Source organism: Ictidomys tridecemlineatus, chromosome 6, assembly GCF_052094955.1.
Source record: "Ictidomys tridecemlineatus isolate mIctTri1 chromosome 6, mIctTri1.hap1, whole genome shotgun sequence".
Lineage (NCBI taxonomy): Eukaryota > Metazoa > Chordata > Mammalia > Rodentia > Sciuridae > Ictidomys > Ictidomys tridecemlineatus.
In genome coordinates, this window is record NC_135482.1 from 136,568,866 (window position 1) to 136,584,274 (window position 15,409).

The following is a 15,409-nucleotide window of genomic DNA, read 5'->3' on the forward strand; positions in this document are numbered from 1 at the left end:
TTTTTCTAATTTTATATTATATTTAAAACTTAAAGTTAGTAATTTTTGAAGTTTTTAATATTTTTATTCAGAATTTGTATTTCTTTTTTTTTTGAGGATTGTCTGTTCATGTCTCTTTCCCATTTCCCCATTGTATTTTTTTCCTTATTTATTTAAAGTTACATTTTATGTTGGCCATTAATCCTTTGTCATGCATATTTCAAATAAGTGTTTTTCCTTAAAAAAAAAAAAAAATCCAGTACTGAAGAAAATTGGAACCATTTATGCCGGAACCACTTAGTGACACAATTCCCAGTGCTCATGTGATTCTTAAAGTTAGTAATTTTTAAGAACTCTAAAATGTGATGGTATTTCATGTGGTCATACAACATATTCCAAACTGATTGCCTGTATTAATTTGCTTGCTTCATACTGCTTTTTCTTGCCAGATGTTCTACCTCTAATCATTTTGCAAACTTATTTACACCATTTATATTTCTTACATATATACTCTTAATTGGTATAACTGGTGAGGGAAGGTAGTCATTTCTCATGCATTTTTGATGTGTGTTGACACAAATATTCAGTGATAATGTTGAAATATTAATAAGCCTTATGACAGGTTCCCAGAACCATTCATCACTGTTTCATTTAGTCAAAGCACACAGGAGGAAAACAAAACAGTATTATGTTTGAAATTAACCGAGTTCACCAGGATGCAGTTTCTTTTATTTTCTAGTCAAATGCTCTGAACCCTCTCTTCTTATTACTTAACATGAGTTATAACCATTATACCATTATTTTCCCTTACTTTATATCATTTTTCCACACACTTAAATCTCATTGAATACATGCATCAAATAGAAGTATGAAATTGAGGGATACCCTTTCAGGGAGATCCTGTAGCCAGCTGAGAAGTCTGATATAGACAGAAAAAGAAAGATAGCTTAAAGAAGAGTGAATCCTCCACTTTTACTCGGTCATCTGAAGCAATACTTTACCATCTCTTTTGATAGTCACATAGCCAAGCATAGTTAGCCAGTTTGAATGTAGCACATCATGCATCACGGCTTACCTAAAACTTAGATTCCAAGCCATATACACATGGTAAAGTAAAAATACCTACAAATTTTGAGAATATTCCTACTTAATCCAATGCAAAATTACTAGTGTTAGGGAAGAATTCCAGACTTTAACATATAAAGTAAAATAAAATTCTGCCAAAGTTAAATTTTAAGATTCCAATGTATCATTAGCATTATTTATTCCTACTTGCAGAAAAGCAAATCTAATATGTAAAAATTAATGTTTTAAGGCTGGAGTTGTGGCTCAGTGGTAGAGCGCTTGCCTAGCACATGCAAGGCTGGGTTTGATTCTCAGTACCACATAAAAAATAAATAAAATAAAGATATTGTGTCCATCTACGGCTAAAAATGTTTTTTAAAAATGCTTTGGCTTAGTGCTTTAACATTAACTTAAATGTAATTAGGTATTCTTAACTAAAATGATGACTTTATCAGCCTAATTTTAATGGAATGAAATAATATTGCCAGATAAAATTCTGGATCTCCCTTAACTTACATGACCAAGCCTGTGGGATTGGAAGTATATTCTGGGTTTAGGAGTGATTACTAATGTACTTGTATTTTTTAAGAGACTATTTGTGGAAAACAATCCAAATGAATGAATTTACTATTTTTCTAATTTAATTTATAAGTTTTAGCAAATTGTACTAACATTCTTTTATAAAATAATGCTTCTGGTAGTTCTCATAATTTCTTTTCCTTAGACTCACCTAATCACATATTTTTAAAAATCAGTAATAACAGGTAAATTTATAGCATTATGATATAAATTCTTATCTCCAGGGTTTAGATGCTCAGAAATGTGTTGTGTTGCCAAGTATAATAAAGTGGAATTACTAAAATACAGAGCTTGACAAGAGGCCTATTCCAGCTGCATAAGCAAACTCTGTGAAATTTAGTTTTGTTCAGTCTATAAACTCAAATTAACATTGCTCAGCCTCTCATGTTATACAAAATAATTCTCTGTGTGTGTGTGTGTGTGTGTAGATAGATAGATAGATAGATATCATTAGCTATTGTGCCTTTTCCTCCTGGTTTCTAGAATTATGTAACCAAATGGGGTATAATAGTGACAAAGCATAAATAAAATATAAAGCTGAAACTATTACCCAGATGATTGAAAATAATTTTTTTTAGGTAGAATTCCATGAACTTTCAACAGAAACATATTTTAGTCTTTAATTCCATATTCATTCTCCATTTTTGTCTTATATATAAGTAAATAAGACAGAATGTGAAATTGATGCTTAAAAACCGTCCATTGTTGGGCTGGGGTTATGGCTCAGCGGCAGAGCACTCGTCTTGCATGTGCAAGACCCTGGGTTCGATCCTCAGCAACACATAAAAATAAATAAATAAAATAATGTTTTATTTATTTATTTTGTAAAACTAAATATTTATAAAATAAAATGAACTATCCATTGTCTAATGCAAATATAAAAGTAATTTAAAATTATATATTTAGAGGAACATATTTTCCTAATATGTAATAAGAAAATGCAAACAAAAAAAATTGATTAGGAAAAACAAATGCCTTTTTTTGAACCAAGAGATTAAAATATTCTTTCTCATTTTCTTTTATTGGGTAGATTACATTGTGGGGTTAAAAATATTAATTTTTTTTTGCTCTAATTTTTATGGGCTTATTATTCTAGTGAAGTCAACAAATCCGTACGTAAGCCCTTTAGACAGAAAAATCAGCCTGACTTTTTAACATGTACTTCTTTGGTAACAGCTTTAGCTTTGGCTTTTTTAGCTCTAGTTTTTGTCCAACCTTCTAGGTCAGAAGCTACTTTGAAACAAATGTGGAGTTTTAAAAATCTTGCCAAGCATATCTTTAAAAGACCAAGATTATACTTGTGTTTTTAAAGGGATTACATGGTACATTATTAGTCATGAAAATGAGAGTAACAGATTGGTCAGATGCCAAAAAAATCAGGAAGAATAAATCGGAAATTATTGAAGCAGTTCAGACATGAACAGGCCTGGGCCTGCGCCAGGGCCCAAGGGTTGGCTTTTGAATAAGTCTCAGCGTCAGTAACCCTAAGTGTTGAATTTAAAAAAGTAATGCTTTATAATTATTAATTGATTCTTTTACTTCTGTCTCACAACGTTTCTTAATATAGCCATAATGAATTATCTCATTTTTACAGAAAGTGAAGTGAGTACTAGTATCATAACTGAACAATGATTCTACTGATGCCAAATTAAATATTCTTTCCACCCCTGGTTAAATATACTCCTTCCTGCATTCCTTCTTGAATAATAGGATTTATGATTTATAATTTAAAGGAAGAATGGGTAGTATTGACGATAACTAGATTCTCAAGGATCCCATGAGAAAAGGGAAACTGGCCATACCTTTGAACTGAATGATGTCCAGTCGGCCCTCATATCCACAGGTTCCGCATATGTGGAGTCCCCCATGTGCAGAGCAAAAGTATATGGAAAATATTGTGTCTGTATTGAATATGCACAGGCGTATTGTGACAATTCCCCAAACAATAGTATGTTACAACTACTTAGGTACATTCACATTGTGGTAGATATTACAGGTGATCTAGAGATAATTTTGCACACATGGGAAGGCATACATATCTTTTGTGCAAATGCTGCCCTGTTTTATATGTTGTATTTAAGCAATGATGGATTTTGGTGTCCACGGGGGACTTCTGAACCATTACCCCAGAAATACCAGAGAGCGGTCCAAGAAGTTTGATAGACTGATGAAACATCTAAGTGGAACTCTTAAGTTGGTATTTGAAGATCCAGAACTGGAGCTGACCAGGAAGCACTGGAAATATAAAAGGCAGTCATTGCATAAGAACAATTATTGATGTTTTCTTCTTCTGAGGTATTTTTAATATATTATAAGACACAAGAATTTTAAGGGTACATTTCAAAAGGTTTAGCAATCACATACTCTCATGGAAAATACAGAGAAGTAAGATTGTAAAATCAATCTGTTTACATTAACCAGAAAGTTGCTCTTTCTAGCCAGCACTTTCTGGCATTTGTTATCACCATCAGATCTTCATTTATAGAGTCATATGTGATTTATTCTTTTATTTCAGGCTTCTTTCACCAAACATTACATGCTTGAGATTCTTACATGTTGTTCATTGCTCATGAGTATTCCTTTGAGTGGGTGTAGCATACTTTGTTTACCCATGCCCTTACTGATAAATGTTTAGGTTATTTTCCATTTGGGGCTATTATATTAAGGCTATAGGAACATTGTGCAACTCTTCTCCGGACAGTTTTTATTCTCTTTGATAAATACCAAGTAGGGGAATTTCTGGATCAAATGTAGCGTTTGGGTATGCCTTTGTAAGAAACAACCAAAGGGTTTTCCAAACTAGTTGTAGCCTTTCCCATTCTCAACAGCCTTGGTCCATTTGCTCCACATCTTCACCTACCTTTGCGATTGGTAGTTTTTAAGCATTCTAATGTTTATTTACTCTTTACAGCAGAATGTTTGGAGGATGTCCCACAGGGAGGATGCACGTGAAGGCAGAAGATTTTTTTTTTTTTTAAGAGTGAGAGTGAGAAAGAGGGAGAGAGAGAATTTTAATATTTATTTTTTAGTATTTGGCGGATACAACATCTTTGTTTGTATGTGGTGCTGAGGATCGAACCCAGGCCGCACGCATGCCAGGCAAGCGGGCTACCGCTTGAGCCACATCCCCAGCCCCAAGGCAGAAGATTTAATCCAGCAGAGCCTGTGAGAAACACTAAGAAAATAGGTCCTATCCTTTCTGGGTTCAAGGAGAATAAAAGATGAGAAATTCTATTCAATTTAGAAGAAAGGAACTAGAGATAGTACAGATCTAGTTATGTAAAGAACATCCTGGCTGATACAAAGAAATTTTGAGTACTAGTCTAATTGGAGCCCAAGATTTTTATTTTATTTTATTTTATTTTATTTTATTTTATTTTATTTTATTTTATTTTTGGTGTGTGTTAGGGGGCCAGTACCAGAGATTGAACTCTGGGGTGCTCAACCACTGAGCCACATCCCCAGTCCTATTTTGTATTTTATTTAGAGAGGGTCTCACTGAGTTCTTAGTGCCTCATTTTTGCTGAGGCTGGCTTTGAACTTGAGATCCTCCTGCCTCAGCCTCCCAAACCACTGGGAGTACAGGTGTGTGCCACTACTCCCAGCTGGAGCCTAAGATTTTGAGAAAGCAAATGTAGAAATGGGGTGGTGAGAGAGATGAGGAAAATAAGACCCAATGCGGGAGTAGTGATGGTCATTTGATAGACTGGAGAGAAATGCCCAGAACTTTGAGACAGTTTTTCAAGTGATTATGTTTGAAAAAGCACTGCAATGACAGCATGCTTCTGTCTGTCTGCATAGAATCAAGTGTGTATCTGATAATTTTCTGGATAAGTTAATGTAGGGGGCAATTATGAGGTTTTATTCATTCTAATGCCAAGTATTAGACATTATGAAAGGCCCAGTGTTTGCCAGAGCCACTTTTATCTCTTCCTTTCTGTTTGATTTTCATTCTAGGTACAAAATCTTTGTCTTCTTATTCACATGAACTTTGAAATGCTTCTTTCTTCCTTTAATCTTTTAACTTCAAACGTGAATAAATATTTGTAACTGTAAACCCAAAGTATAAGCTGGGTGTTGGTTTATCCTGAGGATAAAATAAGCCACTTTATAGTGGCCCTTTTATTTGCTATCTAAATAACACCTTACAGCTCTCTAACTTTCCCATCTTATTATTTGGAGAAATGAGAATCTTTTAAGTGCTTTCCAGATGTCTGTGTTTGTAAAGTGCATAGGTATGACATAGTTGCTTTTTCATATTACAAAGAAGTAAGGTTGTAAAATCAAAATTGCAGATAAACAATACTGATGCATCCAGAGACTCCTGCCATATACTTTGAATAAATTGTTCTACTAAGTGATGCCAGCAACATCAGAGGAAATTACCATACTTCCTTGTTACACTTCATTCATTCTCTGTTCATTGAACATTTGCCATACATAAGACACCATGCTAGCGTATGGAAGAGACAAGTAGAGAATGTCATCTTTAACATGCCAAGAAGGATTTCAGTTTTTGTCCACCATCATAGCTAGAGTATTGCATTCAAAGAAAATTTCCAGTGAATTAAAGTTTTCCTGTTCATTACAGTAATTTCTGCTATATTTCACACAGAAAACTCTAATTTATCGAGCACTCTGTACACCAAGAAATCACCAGTCAATACAGGAGGTTTGCAGGAGTTTAAAAAAAAAAAAATCTTTACCATTGGAGAAAAATGAGATTCAAGATAATTTCAGATGTCTGGCCAATTTTGGTCACTAATAAACCAAAAATTCAGCAAAACTTTTTTTTTTCCCAGTCTGATACTTGTAAGATCCAGACTATTGATTTTGAAATCAGTCATGAACAGAGAGAGCAGTGTTAGCCTGGCGCTCTCTGAGAGCAGGGCAGATACAAAAAGTCCTAGGTGTCCCTTGCTTCATGGTCCAGTGTCTCCTGCAGGGGAAAGTAGAAGGACATAAGCAATAGAATCAATTTGTTTTCGTAAAGGTTTCTTAATTTTCTGGGCTAGTTAAAAAGAAGGTTTACTGTATTAAGGCATAGATCTTTACATTATACCAAAAATATCCTTTAACGAAAAAATATAGGAATTGAAGATGGTGCAAAGGTCAGGATGAAGGGCCAGGGGTTAGCACAGTGGTAGAGCTCATGCTTACCCTAGTTGAGGCCCTGAATTCAATCCCCAATCCAAAAAAAAAAACCCCAGAATGATACACCAACAGAATTAAAGTTTTTGAAATTACGTCATCAGGGGAAGGAAAACTCAAGGTTATTTTCAAGGTTGTTTTTATATTTGTTGAATATTGTCAGACAATAGGCAGTACTGAACCGTGGGTCACACAGAATCTATACATAGAAAGTGGACTCTATAAATATTGAATGTTTTAAAATATATTTGTAAGAACATATAATTATGTATTTATAACTTTTTAAAAGGCTATTCCGGAATGTGATGACGAATCATTTTCCAAGGTGGCTCCAGGAGCAGATTCAGCTCCCTCACCTCAAACAGTGCCTCTGAAAGGTCACCTCACTTTTTTTTTCTTTCCCAACAAGAAAACAAGGAGTTTGGACTAAATTATCTCTCGGGTCTTCTTCAAATCTATTGTGTCATGTCAACGTACTCAAAAGACCTGAGCTGTCTTCGGTAAATGCTGCCTGTAACCTCCCTGTTCCCTTTGCCATTTAGTCACAGGGTTTGAAGGTGCCTGTCACTGCTCCATGTCTGAAATGACAGCTCCACCCCAAGTAGAGGAAGATGTAAATTGTGACTTGGCACAGTTTTATTCACATTTGTGTACTTGTTCTTTAACAATTACTTCAATTTAAATAATCAAGTAAGAGCTTGAAATTTTGAGTTTCCATAATAAAACTACTAAATGAGATTAATATAATGATAATAGATGACATCTAAGAGATGCAGCAAATAAAAAGTATCAAGAAGCTTAGATGCAAAAAAGTATTAATTGTGAACACGATAGTTGTTCAGGAAGGGTGTTCCAATCCTGGAAATTCATTTCCTGGCTCCTGGCTTGTTACTATTGCTAACAAAGGATATTGCCGGCTATGAACTCACAATATGAGAAGATAAGTTTGGTATCAGAAAGTGGTTTTGTTAATGTTTTCTAAAATAATACCTAAAAACACCTAATCTTTGTAGAGTGTTTATTTAGTATTCAGTGAACTTTAATCATTTTTAAAATTGCAATAGTAACACTATGGCACATAAGTCAGCTACCAACATTTTTACAAACTTGGAGCCTGTGTATTCATTTGTAACTACCAGATTATCTTATTTGGGAGCAGATCACAAAACAGGTCTCCTGCCATCCTGAATCGTATTTTTTAAATTCCCAAACACAAATATTGACCACAGTGCCTGTAATGTAGTAAAACCTCAATAAACGTTAGCTGTGGCTGCTTCCTGTTGTCACTGTTTTTATTATAGACTATTGGTTAGGAAGATCATCCCTTTGTGCTAGTTCTTTTCGTATTCATGTGTGCAGATGTCCGCTCACATAACCTTGCACAGTTGAGCACATTCCTGGAGCACACATGTGCCACACTCAGTTAAACATCAGGCAGAGTGAGACCCACATATACAGCATGTGCCCTCGGCACAGCCTGGAGTTCCCTTGCTAACCACGAGTGACTGCTTCATGTGCAGCTGCAGTGACGTGTGATAAATCATGTTGGTTCTCATTTTCTAATGTTTACAATAATGATGAACAATCTGTGCTTTTTTTGTTAGAGGTCATTATTAGTTCGCTGGGAAACCAAAATTTCTATGAGTATTTTTCAAGACATGGGGTCATCGTTTTGTGATTGAGGTACAACATTTGTACAGAACCTAAGTATGCAGCTTAATGAATGTTTACATATTTTACATTCAAGTGACCCTCATAATGAGCAAGATATGGAATATTTTGAGCATTTACAAGCTTTCCTTTAACTCTTCCACCCAGTTATAATCTGGATTCTTTGAGTTATTTTCCACCTAGGGGACAGCTAGATTGTTCTAGTGGAAGAGGCTTCTGAGAGTGCAAGATGGATTATTGAACATTCTTCTTACCTTTTTTTTGTTGTTGTTGTTTTGGAACTGAGGATTGAAAGCAAAGGCAATTAACCACTGAACCACATCCCCAGCTCTTCTTATTTTTTAGTTTGAGATAGGGTCTCACTAAATTGCTCAGGGCCTTGCTAAGTTGCTGAGGCTGCCTTTGAACTGTGATCCTCCTGCCTCAGCCTTCCGAGCCACTGGAATTACAGATGTGTACCACTGCACCCAGACACTCTTACTGTTTTTAACTGTAAATTTCAGTGGATCCAGATTCTTTTATACTCAAAATATAAGCTAAATAGAATGTTCCCTTGATGATTTCATTATCATACTTTTATATTCACTTCATAATTGCTAAGAATCTTCATTTATAAAATAAGTTTATTGTAACTAAATACTCCTTTTATCTTTTTATACTTTGGGATTTTGTTTATAGTTATTTTTTTTTCCTTTTTTTTTTCCCCTTGGTACTGTTTGTTGAACTCAGGGGTGCTTTACTACTGAGTTATATCCCTAGTCCTTTATTTTTTACTTTAAAACACTATAAGTTGCTGAGACTGGCCTTACACTTGGTGATCTTCCTGCTTCAGCTTCCCAATGGCTGGAATTACAAGTGTCCACCACCATGCCTGACTTGTGTGTAGTCTTTTATAAAACAATTTGTCCTCAAACTAGCAGCTTTCCTCCAGGATTTGGGTATCTACAGACTATAGATGTAAATATGGAAAATACAGGTCTATAAACAGTGTGTGCAATTGAAAACGGCCCACTCAGGTCAGATGACACTGGGCACATTCTATGGCCATAGACCTGATTTAAGTCAGTAGTTTACCATGTCTAGTACATTTTTCCAGCCAATATACTGTGTTGCAGAGAATCATTTCTGAGACTATTCCAGCATGATGCCAGTAAATTAGATTCATGTTTTGATGCTTATGTTCTCTGATTCACAAAGCTCAAAATTCTACATCCGTATCCATAACATTTGGCCTGACAACTGGATGGAATATTGGTTTTCAGTACTTCTTTACCATTTCAAAGGAAATTTCAGGATAGTTTATGTAAATGTGTAGTACAATTGAAAAAAAAAATAAGGACCAAGCAAACAAATCAAGGTACGGGGGAAATGATGCAAGAATAAGTGGATAAAGCTGGAGAAGTGTTAGCACCTTGACAGAACATTAGGGTCTGTGTGCTAAACAGGTACAGGCTGCCATGGTCATCCACATATGCTTACAGCCATCCCTAAGGCTTCCTCTAGAAGAATACCCACAAAATGTTGCATGCAGAAAACCAGAACCTGGTAACTTATTTACAATCAAAAACATTCAATTTGGCAGAAAAAAATTAAAAAGAGGAAAAATGACAAACTATTGAAATTCCGCAACAGCATCTGTTACTTTTATGAAAATACTCTATTTTCAATTACATCATTAGATAAAAGTATAAAAAAAGTATAAAAATGATCGTAGCTTTCATTTCATGTGAATTACACATGACCATATACTTAAATTAATAAAATCTAGTCAAAATGAATATTCACATGTATTAATAAAATGTGATTTTATTAATCACATTTAGTATATCTACTCAAAATGTCTACTCTTTGGCTTATTAAAAAAAAAGTATAAATGACAGTGTAATTTTATCATATTTTTATCTGTCCATTTAAATTTCAGATAACCAAAAATTAACAGGAACTGTTTTAGAGAACTTGAAAAGAATGAAAATACATTCAGTTTAAAATTTGTTTCTGGGCCTACTATAGTGGTACATAATCCCAGCTTCTCAGGAGGGTGAGACAGGAGGATCGAAAGTTCAAGGCCAGCCTGGGCAACTTATCTAGACAGTGTCTCAAAATAGAAATCAAAAGGGCTAGAGTTGTATGTAGCTCACTGGTAGAATGCTTGCACAAGGTCCTGGGTTCAATCCCCAATACTACAAGATTTTTTTTAATTAAAAAAATTAAAATATATGTGTGTGTGTGTGTGTGTGTGTGTGTGTGTGTGTGTGTGTATATATATATGTATATATATATATATATATAATTATTCAGGTTTATAATTTTTTTCTGGTGAATTCAAAATGCAGAACATATTTTCCAAGGAAAAGTTAATCCTTTTTATCAAAAGCAACAAGATCAGAATAGAAAAATTCTCCATCCAAGGCAATGTGTTTTTTTTTTAATCAGTGGGAAGAGAGAGTATAAGCTAGAGGAAGTTCAGGGCTAGGTGTCCTTACTCCTGAATTTGAATTCTACCAGTGTGCTAGGCTAGGTTCATTTGCAGGCATAGCATATATATCTGCAAATGGAAGTAGAATACCTGCTCCTTTCTTGCCCATTAGACTGTGATGGGTGGAACATCAGTATTAGCCGGTGAGTTCTTCAGTTTCTTAGTAAAATTGGTCCTAAACTCACTGTGGTATTCTATAGAAATTCTCTAAGAATGCTAGTACCCTGCCCCATGCTACCTGCAGCAGATTGAATGAAATAGAAAACTATATGCATCTCTTTAACTTGGTTTAAGATATCACCCAAGAGAGTATTATTGGCTTTTATTACTGCAAAATAGTTTCAGCATAGGTCAGTTCACAAATACTTGATAACTGGAAGATTAAACTTATATTCCAATCACAAACATTACAATTTTAAAAAGATGGTACAAAAATAAAGTTACAACAAATATATTGGCCAGAGCAGAGTGATAAAACCTTAAATCCTAAAAGAAATACTTTTTTTTCCTTCCAGTCTAGAATTTTAATGAAAAGACCATATGTAATAAAAAGTTTGAACAATTAATTAAAAATTAATGATCACCTATTAAAGTCAGAAAAAAAAAAGACATTTAAAATCTTTTCAGCTGACTGAAGTGTAATGCTCCTGTATTCCAGGGATTTGAGAGGATGATGCAGGAGGACTGCACATTCAAAACCAACCTAGGCAACTTAGCAAGGCCCTCAGTAACTTATTGAGACTCTATCTCAAGATAAATAAATAAGTAAATAAAAAGGAATAAGGATTCAGCTCTGTGATAGAGCACCCAGGGTTCAATCCCCAGTGCCAAAAGAAAAAAAACAAAACTGCTTTTGTAAGCTATAGTGGATTGTTGAATTGTTTTTACTTTTCTGATACAAGGTTTAAAGCTTATGTTTGTCAGCCTCCATCACTATAACAAATGACTGAGATAAATTTACAAAGAAAAAAGTTTTATTTTGACTCACAGCTTTGGAAGCTTCAGTCCATTTTATCATTTGCCCTCATTGCTTTGGGTCTATGATAGCACCTCATGGCAGCAGTGCAGGGTGGAGCAAAGCTACTCACCTTATAGCAGGGATATAAAAGAGAGAAGAGGATCTAGCAGGGGTTCCACTGTCCCCTTTGAGGGCATGCCTCCAGTGACCTGCTGACCTCCCACTAGGACCCACTTCTGAAGGGTGTCACTACTACCCACTAGAACCATGCTGGGGACCAAACTTTTTTTAACACTTGGATGTCTAGGAGACAAATAAGAACCATAGTAGTACTGTTAAGCCAATGGTGAATTAGAAGCAAAGAAAATAATATAGTGTTGTGCAGTGATAATGCAACAGATACAGCACAATTCTTATTTCTTTTATCTGTGCAACTGAATTCAAGTTGGTATTCACATTTCAGAGATGAAAAACTCAAGTTCAGATAACTTGCAGAAGATCAGAGTACAGAGTATTTGGGGGTGAGAGTCCTGACTTTGAAACTTTTCTTTTTTCAATTACAGTCTGCAAGAATACAGACGTTCTTAGCCCTGGCACGGCCATAGTCTCAAGCTGTGACCCAGGGTGAATGGCATGTGGTGTTATCCTCAGTAGGTTAGGGTAGAGGTAGGCCTGGATCTATTGATCTCTGGGATGCTTTCTAGCTCTGTGTTCACTCGTGAAGGTGTAAAAACAAACATGCCTTAAATATGGTCCTCACTTTGGTCAGACTAGCATATTTGATGCTCTATAGGCCCTGGAAATCCTCAAAGTGCTCATTGACAGAAGGCAAATGTAGTAACAAGTGTCTTGCTCCTGCTACAGGATTTTTGTGAAGACCAGACAACACTTGAGAAGGTGTTGTGTGACTCTGAGGTACGTCACCCACATAGAGTGTCACTGTGATTCAGCAGTCAGCCTCACTTTAAGACCAGTGATTGAAACCGTTTGTAGAAAAACCGGGGTGTGCAGACCCTCCATTGACGGGATGCCGTATCTGAAACAGGAGTATTATTAAGAGCGGCTCAGCTCTTAACTCATCACAGGAAGATGAAAAATCTCCCTCAGTAATTTCAAGTTTCATTAATGACCCCAAGTGTTACCATTTGAAGGAAATACAATCCTAATAGCTTTCAGAAATAGCAACAAACTATTTCGAAATGGACAGCAGACCTGGCTTTTTCTTGAAACTGGGCAGTTTGCTGACACTCACATGCTTCATGGGAACTAGACAGTCATGAGACTGAGGGGTTTTCACTAGAGGAGGACTTATTTGTGTTAGAGCACCTCGGTGCAAGTTTCCTATTTTACAAGAAATTAAATGTAAAGGATTCCCATTCGTCTATCTGGTTACCTAATTTAGAATTTAATGTATAATTGAAATGTTCAGAAACCAAACTGCAAAATGAGATCAAAGTAATTTAATGGGAGAAACAAAACCTTTTCTCAAAAAAAATTAGCAAGCATCTAGACAAAGGGAACATGATATGCATTTGATACGAGAGCAGAGGGCAGGGGGCGTCCTGTGTGCCCACACCTGTCCCTCACAGAACTGCCCTCAGCATCCCTGCACCGCCCAGCATGATTGAGCTAAGCGGTCCCAAGACACACTTGCCTACCCTTGCCTTTGGAATGTGAGGACATGTGTTTTTTTCTATAAGTATCATTTTTGTCTCTTCATTGATCTGCTGAATGACAAAAAAATAGAAAAAAAAGAACAAAAAGACCCTCAAAGGAATGACGCATTTGGGTGAAGTAAGAGCACACACCTCAGATTTCTGGCTGTAATTTCTAGATCAGTGGTTTTGCAACCAAAGACACAAAATCAGTTTAGTAATGAATAAGACCAAAAGAAACAAAATTGCTTGCATTTACCAGATTTCCCATAGTGATAACTTACTTAGGAAAATATAAAAACCAATAGATATACAGGAGTGTACAGTTTTGCATATGAGAAGTAAGTGAAATCAGGAAAGAATCAAAGAAGACTAACTTATTGAACAAGGAGATGTAAGAAAACTCTGAAATATTTAGAAGTAATTATTTTTATTTTAAATAAAATATGTATGGACTAGTATAGAGAGGACTAACATGTCAGTTGCCATCTCCCTGTGATTTTTTGTTGTTGTTGTTCATTTGTTTTGGTACCAGGGATTGAATTCAAGGGCACTCAACCACTGAGCCACATCCCCAGCACTATTTTATATTTTATTTAGAGACAGGGTCTCGCTGAGTTGCTTAATGCCTTGCTTTTGCTAAGGCTGGCTTGAATTCGAGATCTTCCTGCCTCAGCCTCCCGAGCAGTTGGGATTACAGGCATGTGCCACCATGCTCAGCCACTGTCTCCCATTGAGATTGTTTTCCCCAGGTTTCTCTTGTTCATCCTTTCTGTCTTTTCCCGGGTTTTCTTTTAGATTTGAAATTGTTTGGTATTTCTGTCTTCTGAAAACTATCAATTTTAAATTTGAACTAGAAATTTTAAACTTATAATAGAAGTCATGATGGCTCTTAACAATAAAATGCTCTTTGATGGACTCTCTTTTACCATGTCCCATTTCATTGAATGTTCTTCCCGTCAGACTCTTGAATCTTAGAGAACAAAAGTTCCCTGTGCACATGCTGGAGCCAGACGCTTGAGTTTAAGTCCCAGAACTGCTGTGCACCCGCTCGGTGATCTTGACAAGTTATCTGGTTTCTCTAAGTTGCAATTTCTTTGTTTTTTTTTTATCTTTAAATTATGCAAAGAATGGTTAAATAAATGGTTAAATATAGAAAGTAAAACAATACTTGTAAAATACTTTGCGGAGAACATGACAAATGTGAGTATTCAACAAATATTCAACTGAGAAAAAATTAATATACTGATTATTGAATCAATAGTTGGATAAATTATCTATTGAGCACCATCTTTGTAAAGGGATGGTATTTTAACCGTACAAGAGTATAGCTTGGGAGGGTCTGGGTTTGTGGCTCAGCAGTAGAATGCTCACCCAGCACATATGAAGCACTGGGTTTGATCCTCTGCACCACATAGGAATAATTTTTTTTAAAAAAAAAGGTATTGTGTCTAACTACAACTAAAAATATATTTAAAAAAACAGAGTATAGTTTGGGAATGCACATTAGAGTTAAGCATAAATCTTGCTCTGTCACTAAATATAATGGTTTTGAATAAAGTATTTAGCTTCTTAGAATTTGTTTCATCATCCATAAAGTGGATTGGTTTCTCTTTTGATTAATTTTTTATTTATATATGACAGTGGAATGCATTACAATTCTTATTACACATATAGAACACCATTTTTCATATCTCTGGTTGTATACAAACTATATTAACACCAATTTGTGTCTTCATACATGTACTTTGGATAATAATAATCATTATGTTTCACCATCATTTCTAACTCCATGCCCCTCCTTCCCCTTCCACTTCTCTGCCCTATCTAGAGTTCCTCTATTCCTCCCATGCTCCCCCTCCCAACCCCACTTTG

The 15,409-nt window shown here is 35.4% G+C and overlaps 1 protein-coding gene across 12 annotated transcripts in view; it reads left to right on the top strand.

Moving 5' to 3' along the window:
* Klf12 (KLF transcription factor 12) overlaps positions 1 to 15,409 on the top strand; it is a 434,856-nt gene that overhangs the window by 317,195 nt on the left and 102,252 nt on the right. The window lies entirely within an intron of this gene.